General features: G+C 45.8%; 1 protein-coding gene across 3 annotated transcripts in view; it reads right to left on the bottom strand.

Moving 5' to 3' along the window:
• The window catches only part of Slc41a3 (solute carrier family 41 member 3), a 47,490-nt gene extending 37,687 nt beyond the window's left edge, over nucleotides 1-9,803 (bottom strand). For 2 of the 3 annotated variants that reach the window (XM_010608057.3, XM_010608054.3), the window contains exon 1: nucleotides 9,663-9,803. The gene's annotated coding sequence lies outside the window, so the exon portion shown is untranslated. Of the gene's footprint in view, nucleotides 1-758; nucleotides 901-9,662 lie in introns of those variants that run through there. The other variant, XM_019205107.2, reaches the window with a different exon arrangement.
• Nucleotides 9,804-9,809: the final 6 nt, after the last annotated feature.

Raw genomic sequence — 9,809 nt, 5'->3', positions numbered from 1 at the left:
AAACATAAAAAAAAAAAAAAAAAAAAAGACAGAAAAAAAGAGTGATTCTCAAAAACAATTCCCCCTTTTTTGCAAACGAGGCTGGGGGTATAGCTCACTGTTAGAGCCCTTGCCTAGCCTGCTCACTCAAGGCCCTGGTTTTAATCCAAATACTACTATAGTTAGATAGATAGATATACAGATAGACAGACTAATGGACAAGACAGTCAGTCAGCAGAACTCTGGGAATTAATCAAAGGCTTATAAGCTTATGACAACCCAGGGAAGAGCTACTCAAAAATTTCTCAATCTCAGGAAGAACGACATTATAATGTTTGTGACATTGGTGACATTCTTACATGCCTCAGCCCCACTGCCCATGGCTCTGAAAATTTAATAACCCACAATTATCTCAGGAGGACCCTGGATAGAGCTGGAGCTCTTTCCCTATTCCCAAAAGAAACCCCTTCATTGGCTGCACATAGGGATTCCTGAAAACCACACTTGACTCAGAAATTCCTTAGTAAAAAAGTCTGTGCCTTGGGAGAGAGTGGTTGAAAACAATTATAGGTAATCCCTGGCTCCTGCAGTGGGTAACAACTAGGTAAACAATAGATTAATGAAAAGGTTCAAAAGGAAAAGCTGAGGAATGAAATTTCGGCTGCAGTTATGAAGAATTCCCAACAGGCCTGGGAATCTAGAAGGCCTCAGTGTACAGGGCTTGTGTCCAGAGGTAGACACTTGCTCAGGGAATATATGAAAAGGCCCTGAGCTCTCACCTCTCTGGAGAGTTTGCACAAGCAGGAGGTGAGGAAGAGCTCAGTGAAGGGCTGGTTTCTAAGTGTATTAGCTTGCAGGAGCAAGGAGCTGAAGGTCACCAGTGCCACCCCCACCTCTCATGGATGCTGAGCAATGCGTTGTGAGATGCTGGTTTACCAAGTCAACAAAGGAGCTGCTGGGTCTGTGAGGAGAGAACCCCATGGTGTGAGAGGCTTTGTGGCTTTAGGAGGCACCCTGGAAGGTACGGACAATGCCCAACCACCCACCCACACAGCCAGCCCAGACACCTGAGCTCAGACAGGGTCAGCTTGGCCACAGAGGCAAAGCACAATGGAAATGCCAGAAGCACTTCTGCCTGTGGGATTCCACCCTCCTCCGGGGCTCAGATGACCCACAACTCAGGGTTAAGGAGACCAAACCTCCCAGGCCCACTGCACAGGCCCTACCCCAGCTCTGCAAATGGGAGCTGCATGGCATTCAGCCATTTCTCCTGTGGTTAAAGCAGGAGCTCTGCTCCACCTTCCCAGTCGTTTTCTCATTCTCAACTCTCTGGCCTGACTTAATCACTTTTCAAAACTTCCCGTCACAGGCATCTTGGTGATCCTGGCAAACTGAGTCAGGCCCACACTGGAAGTTCAGCTGTGGAGGTGGGGGACAACGCCAAGAGAGATGAGGATCCCATCTTACGGCTAGCGGGAGGACCCAGCACCACCCAGAGCTGTCAATGGCTCTACTGTATCCAATCTGCTTTCTCTGGGGTGCATGGAACCCTGGGGAGGAAGGACACTTAGCAGATGGCGCTGGGGTACCTGGGTCCCTCCAGAGGCAAATGTCTTCAGAAAATAAGCTAGTGACAGATACCCCATATGGCATTCCTTCATCTCCTTCAATCCTCACAGGGCACCAGAGAGATAGATTATTCCCATCCCCTTTACACAGAAGCAGCAGAGGTAACAGAGGACAGGAGAGTGATACTCTTGCCTGGCCCTCTTTTCCTACACCTTGGTTTCTTCCTTCCACATGCAGGAGATCATCTCACGAGAACAGAAGTGTGCTGTACGATTTGCCTCTAAAACACAGGCCTTGTCCTTGAGCGTCCCTCTAGTCCAATCTCCCTGCTCCACTTCAGGGAAAAACTATACAAAAACTCACTCTCACTGTATGTTTTCATCACCCTTCCAAGACCAAGTGTTCAGGTAGGCTCTGGTCTCTCCGCCCAACACAAACTGCTCCATCTAGGCCAGCAGTCACTTGCAGGACACACAAGCCACATCTGATGATTCCCCCAGAACTTGATGTACCTGATTTCTCAGCCAAATCCACTTGCATTCAAGAGACTTCCAAGACTTCCCAAGTGGCCATCCCAAATTCTTGTCATTGTAGGAGCTCTCCTCACTCTTCTTGCATCTGACTTTAGCCCTGGCTTCTTCTCACCCACTTGTTAAAGTCCAGATTGCCCACAGGGCTGCAGATCCTTAAGAACAAGCACTGTTTCCACTTCTGAAATCAGGCTCACTTGGGTCACCCTGGCCTGTAAGTCTAATGGAATCTTGACCACCACCTTCCTGCTAGGGCCCTATAAAACATGCCACCTAAACCTGGCACCATGGCACATGCCTGTAAACTGAGGGAGGCTGAGTCAGGAGGACTGCAAAGTGAAGTGCCATCCAGCAACTCAGCAAGACCTTGTCTCAAATAACAAGTAAAAAAGGCTGGGGATATAGCTCAATGGCAGAGAGCCTTGGGTTTAATTCCCAGTACTGGGAGAAAAAAATTCCTCCCTCCTCTCCTAAATTAGAATGCTCTTTTGGTGCCACCTTCTGCCAGCATTCCAGTATAAAGGTTACAGAAATAGTGCTCTGGCTGACTTTGTCACACAAGAGACCCCTTCTTCTGGCTTAGAGTCGTCAGACTGTCAGCCTTCTCCATTTGACACATACAAACGCTAAACAGTGATTTACTGGGTACCTGAAATTCACAGTCCCCTGGGCGTCCCTCATCTCACCTGGAGGCCTTCCTGGCTTGCAGGCACCACTTGGCTTTCCTACCTCCCTGGCAGCTCCTGCTCTGTCTTCTCTTGCCCCCTACTTTTCCCTTATGCTCCAGCACTGACACTCCAGACCCTGTTCTCATCTCTTTCTCCTCACCATAGCCTATGCCTTGATCTCATCCAGTCCTGTGGCCCTAAGTGACATGTGCATGCTATCCCCTCCCACAAATACAGCTCCAGCTGGGACCTTACCAGAGATGTAGACTTGGAGGGCCAACTTCCTACTCAATTGTCTGGGGGCATGTCAAACACCGCCCTTCAGTACTGGGGATTGTACCCAGGACCTCCACACTGATAGACCCCTCTGGCGCCCGTTTTGGGACAAGGTCTCATTAAGTTGTTAACATGCCCAGGATGGGCTTAAAATTTTTGTCCTCCTATCTCAGACTCCCAGAAAACTCTACATCTTCTTAATTATGTCTCTCCAGATACTTCCATCCCATAAAAGGCACCACCACCCAGCCAGCCAGTCAACACAGAACAAAGGGCTTGGAGGGCAAGAGGCGCAAGGCATGAAGATAAAATCCTTTGTGATTTTAAAAATTTAATTACTTAGTTTACAGTACGAGGGATTGCACTACTCCGAGCCCCTTTCATGTTTTATTTTAATACAGACTCTCACTAAGTAATTAAGTTGCCCAGGCTAAGCTCAAACTTGTGATCCTCCTGCCTCAGCCTCCCAAAGTCCTGGGTTTACAGGCATATGCCACCACATCCCATTTCCTTTCATTTTATACACATCTACACTGTTCAGAATTCCCTCCAATGACCGTATGCTATCTTTTTATCTTAAACAATTTACATTTACAAACAAAAATAGCTGTGATCTACTATCATCTATGCATACTGAGAATCCCTGATTTGTCGTTCATTCAACAAATTGTATTTCATTCCTTCCTTTCATGCCAGGTACTCCTTAGGCACTGAAAAAAATTCCTTCAGAATTTTACATTTCAGAGGCAGTAACAGAAATAAGTAAACAAATACATGCATGAGATAAATGCAAGTAGAAAGAAAATTAACTACTTTGGAGAAAGTGGAGATGGTTTGAATGGTTGATTAAGAGAAGCCCTAGAAGACAGGATGACAATTTCACTGAACCCTAATTAATAAAAATGGTGCCAACTGTGCAAAGGTCTAGGGAAGAATCCTCCAGGCAGAGAAAACAGCAAGTACAAAGGCCGAGGCAAGGGGTCAGCAGGGAGAGAGCTAAGGACACATTTGCTTCCCAGGAAGGACAGGCAGAGACCAAGGCTTGTCCACAGGACCTCACAGCCAAGCACTGAGTTTGCATGTCCTGTTAGGGTCTGGCTCAGGCACAAATGGCTCCAAGCAGTTAAAGCTAAAGATGTGTCCCAGAAACACGCAGAACATTGAGAAACGATGAATCACTGTTGTTTTACAATGCTTTCCGAGGCCCTGAAAGTTAACTGCTAAGTCCAACCAGATCATCTCTGCGGGTGGACAGAGGAGAGAGCAGAGACTGCCAGTGTGGGAGAAAAAGCTTAGCTGCCCGTGAAAACATGTGCTCAAATGACGGATGGGTACCTCAAACAGCTTAAACATAACCTTAAAAAAAAAACCCAGGATATATTTTCTAGCCCTGACACTGACACTTCTAAAAGTAGAACAAAGATCACGCCTTCTTTCACCCTTGGGAGATGCCCCTTTATGCCTTGCGGACTCAGATTTCGGTTCATAATGCTACTTGGATCTTAGGCAATAATGAGTCCAGTAATGCGAAGCAAGAGAAAAACAAGATGGTTCTGAAGCATGCTGTTGTTACCAGAAAATAAGATGCTTCAAGGATGTCAGAGAAAGACAAAAGAAAAATATTTAAACAGCTCACCATTGACCAACAGTGATGACTTCAACTTCAAATAATAAATACACAGTGTCACTATTACTGTACAAGTTAAGTTTGCAAAAGGTTATGAGTTCATTTGACTATCAGAAGAAAAAGTAGAGCTGGTGTAGCTCAGTGATACCAACCTTGCCTACCATGCACAGAGGCTTCCCAGTACCACAAAAAAACAAAAAGAGGGGAAAAGAGGAGTTAAAAATAATAACCCTTCTAGGCCTAGTAATCATTTTTGCAACGCTTACAACAGTGGAACATAACGAAATGTTTTCTCGTCAAATTCTTGTGCCTTGAATTTTTCTAGGTAACACATATGAACTTCATGCAAAACTTCAAAAACTTTCAATCCGAAGCATAAGTTAATAGAAACCATATAAAGTCAATAAAGAATGCTTCAATAAAAAAGCATACAAAAATCAGTCAAAATCAATAAAGGAAAAAGTATAGGCAATTATAGAAACCTTTCTTTACAGATTTTAGTAAGATGGATATGGCCACAGTACTTTGTTACTTCACAAGGAGGCAAGTCTGTGGCTGTGTGGATACAAGTACAAGTACATGAGTCAAAAACAGTGATGGAAAAGTAAAACCCAAGCCACGAACAGGAAAATTCAACCAGCCTTCATAGTCCGAGGATAACCAGGCAGAAGGAAACGCCAGCAGTTGATGAGCACACATGGTCAGACAAGATAACCAGTTAAAAAGAGGGCCCCAAACTGTCTTCTAAGAACTAGGCACTCTGAGAAGCTTGAACCACGCAGACTCACGGCCTTATGCCCCAGTGCATGAGACCTCTGGATTCAGCTGGGCACGGTGGTCCACACTTATAGGGCCAGCCACTCGAGCAGCTAAGCAGGAGGGTCGCTTGAGCCCAGGAGTTTGAGGTCAGCCTGGCAACATAGCAAGACCTATCTCCAAAAAATTTTTTTTCAAAATTAAAGAAAGAAACAACCCTCTGCATGGCCCCATTAATTGTACTGAGATTCAGGTTAAGACAGAAATGAGTTTCTAAATATACTAACAAACTAGGTTAGGACAAGGAGGTGGGTACCACCAGCCACACTGGAGGACTCCCTCACTACCAACAGATTTCAAGTTGCAAGAAAAAAAACCCAAATTTTAAATTCAAGAGTCTCACGGTATAATTACCGAAACTTAGGCTCAGCTCGAAAACACACAGGTTGGCATCTACCCTGGATTCTACAGCCAACTCCACCCCAAACCTCCAACCCAGAGTCATCCTATGAGATTCCTCAACCTCAGTTCTCTCTCCCTATTTTATTTATTTATTTGTTTTAATACATTTTCACTAAGTCACTAAATTGCCAAGGCTGAGCTCAAATTCGTGATCCTCCTGCCTCAGCTTCCCAGAGTGCAGGGATTATAGGCATACGCTATCACTCCAGGCTAGCTGCTGCCTTTTCTCTTAAATTTGGTGAGATTCCTAAAACCCTAGAAAGGTCCAAAAGTAGTGGCAAAATTAATAAAAATAACACTAATATGAACTAAGAGTCATAAAGACAGTGAATACAGTTGTCCCTGTGGGTCTGTGAGACATTAGTTCCAGGATCCTTTGTGGAGACCAAAGTCCTCAGCTGCTCAATTTCTTATCTAACATGGTGTAGGATTTGCTCAGAATCTGTGCGCATCCTCTTTTACGCTTTAGAGCAGCAACAAATTTTAGGGACTGAGTTCCCAAACTGCAACCCAAAACCCACGTATTTAACACAAAGTGCCAACACTGCAAATAAACCTGAATACTGAGGTTTTAGTTTAGAAAAAACAGCTCATACATTAACATCTTCTGTCGTAAAAGAAAAATACAATAACATGTGTGCCACAGTTTCACCATCACAGCTTTAGAGCATTCTGGATTAATTATGATGCCTAATAATGTCAGTGTTATGTAAATCATTACAGTGCATTGTTCAGTTCATGAGAAGGGGTCTACACGTGCTCAGTACAGAGACAATAGTTTTCTTTATTTTGATCTAGTATTTTGATCTGAGGTTGCTTGAATCTACAAATGAGAAATTCATAGAAGGCCAACCAGATATGCTTTCTGATCCACGATATTTGAGTTTTTCTAACCCATCTTTGTGTAAGTGAACTAACTAAAAGTGTAATCACTATAATTACTGTGTGCATATTGAAAACATTATGGGAAGCAGATATATTAACTTATGGTTCTAATTAAATGTCTGTAAGAGTTTACATGCACAGAACGAATGCTCAAACATCTGGGAAAAACAAAATATTATTTACAGTAAAAGAAAAAGCAACTAGTTATAAATGTCTGGGAAATTTAAAAAATGTGTAAGTTTTATTAGCTGTGTAAATAAAAAGAATGTAATTGTTCTTTAAAAAGTAGGTTCTCAGGAGGAGGGGGTGAAGGGAGGGCAGGGACAAGGGGGAAAAATGAGAACCAAGACCAGTCATGTAAAGAGGTACAAGATCCCAATAATGAATGTAACTTTACTGTATACCTAAAATGTACTAATAAACTCAATGAGAAAAAAAAGTAGGTGTTCATATATATATGTTTTTTCGTTTTTTGGGGTTGGGATACCGGAGATAGAACTCGGAACCTTGCGCTTGTGAGGCAGGCGGTGGCACCACTGAGCTAAATCCCCCGCCCTCAAATATGTTTTTTAAATGTTGCGTGTGCAGTAAATACGTTACCATACTGAGTTAAGTGTCGTCACAGAGTTCTGGAGAGCGAAAGCCTTGGTGCTGGCACCCTGACTTCCAAGTCCTATGGCTAGGAACAAAGGGAGATTATCTGCTTTTCCCATGCTCCCTCTGCTGGCAAGACAGGGCCTGGACATACTGAGCAGCCAAGGAGTGCACAGTGAGAAAGGGTTTGATCCTAGGGCAGGAATTTGAACCCTTAAAATCCCTCAGGTCTAGGGTAGGGGAAAAAAAACAAACACCAGAAGAGAAATGGGGTGGGGTGGGGGGGTCACAAGTACATCAAAATTTAACTACCCTACGGGACAAAATCTCTAAACAAAATTTCAGACCAAGAAAACCTATGAAAATTCGGAACCAAAAGACGAGTCAAAGGATGAGGATGCAAACAAACAAAACAAACCTACAGATCCACGGAGAAGAGAAAAACCACTGGAGAAACTACAAGGAGGAACAGAAGCTCAGCAGATGAAAACGTGAGCCGAATCTGGTAACAAGCAAATTACAACCAGCTGTAAACACCTCCTCTCACCTTCAGAGAGCCTCATGACAGATGGAGACACTGCGGACTCACAGAGACTCTGTCTGCCTCTGCCTGTAAGACTTGAATAGGCTAAAGTGACTCCATGCTAAGAGGCCAGACTGTGCTTCTTCATATGCTAATTGCTACCTTGGTTAACAGCCCGCCCAGGGGCAAATGGTTTGACAAAAGGTGACCCTAGAACATTTCCTGCATAAGATAAGCAATGTGTTTGCAGTCTTGTTCTGTGAATTCCCTGACTCTTTGTTTAGAAAAACCTTATAAAAAGTACCTCAGCCCCTGAGCAGTTGCCTCTCTGAGCCACCTGGCTCCGGGAGTGCCGTCTGGCCAGACTAATAAAGGTCTTTTACCATCTAGGCTGGTGTGTTCCTTCCTGGGTTTCTCGGTTCTCTGTCGTGTTCCCGGAGCCTCGCTGGGTGTTAGGGCCCAGCATCGTGGAGGCCTTTTTGGCTGTTCACGCTCCGTGGAGTGGAAGTGAGACTTTAGGTCTTACATGCCAAGGGGCACTTGACAGTCAATCTGCAGCCTCATCACCCTCACCCCATGTGCATGGATCCAAGCGCCCCAAAAAAGATCTGGCTAGGGTAACTGGGCACAGCAAGGGAAGCCACCTGGGTCAGGGCCAGCCCAGTGGGAACATCTCATTCTCACCAGCTCTGTGGCCCTAACCAAATAAAGGACACTGTAGCCACCCACATACACACACACAACTTTACCGGGAATGCTGGAGTGTTCTGCAAAGAGAATATGCTCAAATGTTACTTGTTTTTGCAGTACTACTAGGGACTGAACCCAGGGCCTGTGCACTACGCTACATCTCCAGCCCTTAAAAGTTTTTCTTCGTTTGTTTGTTTTGAGACAGGGTCCTGCTAAGCCACCCAAGGTGGGCTCAAACTTGTGATCCTCCTGCCTCAGCTTCCCAGAATGCAGGGATTATGCACGTGCCACCACACTCAGCAAGGGGACGGCCACTCCAGTGGGAATATACTAGAACTAGACCAAGGGGTTACAGTCCCAGTGCCTCCTCTTCCAAATGTGTGACTCAGGAAAAGTTAAGCTTCCTTTGCTTCTACTGTCTGTGTCTCCCTCAAATAACAGAGTGCGCTTGTATTTTTATCACTGGTCAACTGGCTTTTGTCCCAACCCCCAGTTCAGACTCCTCGATGCTCTAACGCCTTAACTCAAAGCGCCAGCATCAGAATCACCGAGAGGCCCGTCACAGAAGCATGGAAATGCCCACCTACAGAGTTCAGGGTTTAAAAGGTCTGGGGAAGGCTGAATAATCTGCATTTCTAAATGAGATCAAGGGAAGCAGTTTGAGAAACATGGGTTTCAAATATTTTTGAAAAGGGTGGGATTTTGAAGACATAGCCTCACAGGCTCTCCTGGATCACGGCACGTGTGAGACACTGCAGGGCAGTTTGCCCGGCGAACGAAGGGGACTAGCATTAACTAGCCATTAAGACGGCGAATGTTCCCTGGTGGAGGCTGCATAGGAGGAAGCGGCATCTACAAGTAATCCAGGCCTGAGTGGTATGGATTTGAAAGGACTGCAGGAAGAGGATGGAGACAGGCGATCGCGATATCAGAGAGTGGGCTGTCAGCCTCAGGGCTCCGAAGGAGCAGAACCGCCCCCAGCCCTCCGCCCCCGGTCTCCCCAGGGATCCACAGACCTCCCACCCCGGAGCGCCCGGCCCCCTCTCCGTTTTCGCTCTCTTCGGCCCTTCTCAGCAGCCAGTGTGGCTTCGGGCTGCGCTTACCCGGTGCGCTTTCGGGAGGGCGGCATAGAAGAAGCTACAGAAGGCTTAAAGGAAGAGAGAAGGTCGGTGCGGCCTCGAAGCCCGCCTCGGCCGGGTGCCGCCCCGCCCCTCGGCGGAGCCTCAGAGTCCGGACTCCGGGCGACGCCC

The sequence above is a fragment of the Fukomys damarensis genome, unplaced genomic scaffold, assembly GCF_012274545.1.
Source record: "Fukomys damarensis isolate Sample0158 unplaced genomic scaffold, DMR_v1.0_HiC HiC_scaffold_28, whole genome shotgun sequence".
Taxonomy (NCBI): Eukaryota; Metazoa; Chordata; class Mammalia; order Rodentia; family Bathyergidae; genus Fukomys; species Fukomys damarensis.
The sequence above is the reverse complement of the archived record's forward strand: the minus strand, read 5'-3'. Positions and strand labels throughout refer to the sequence as shown.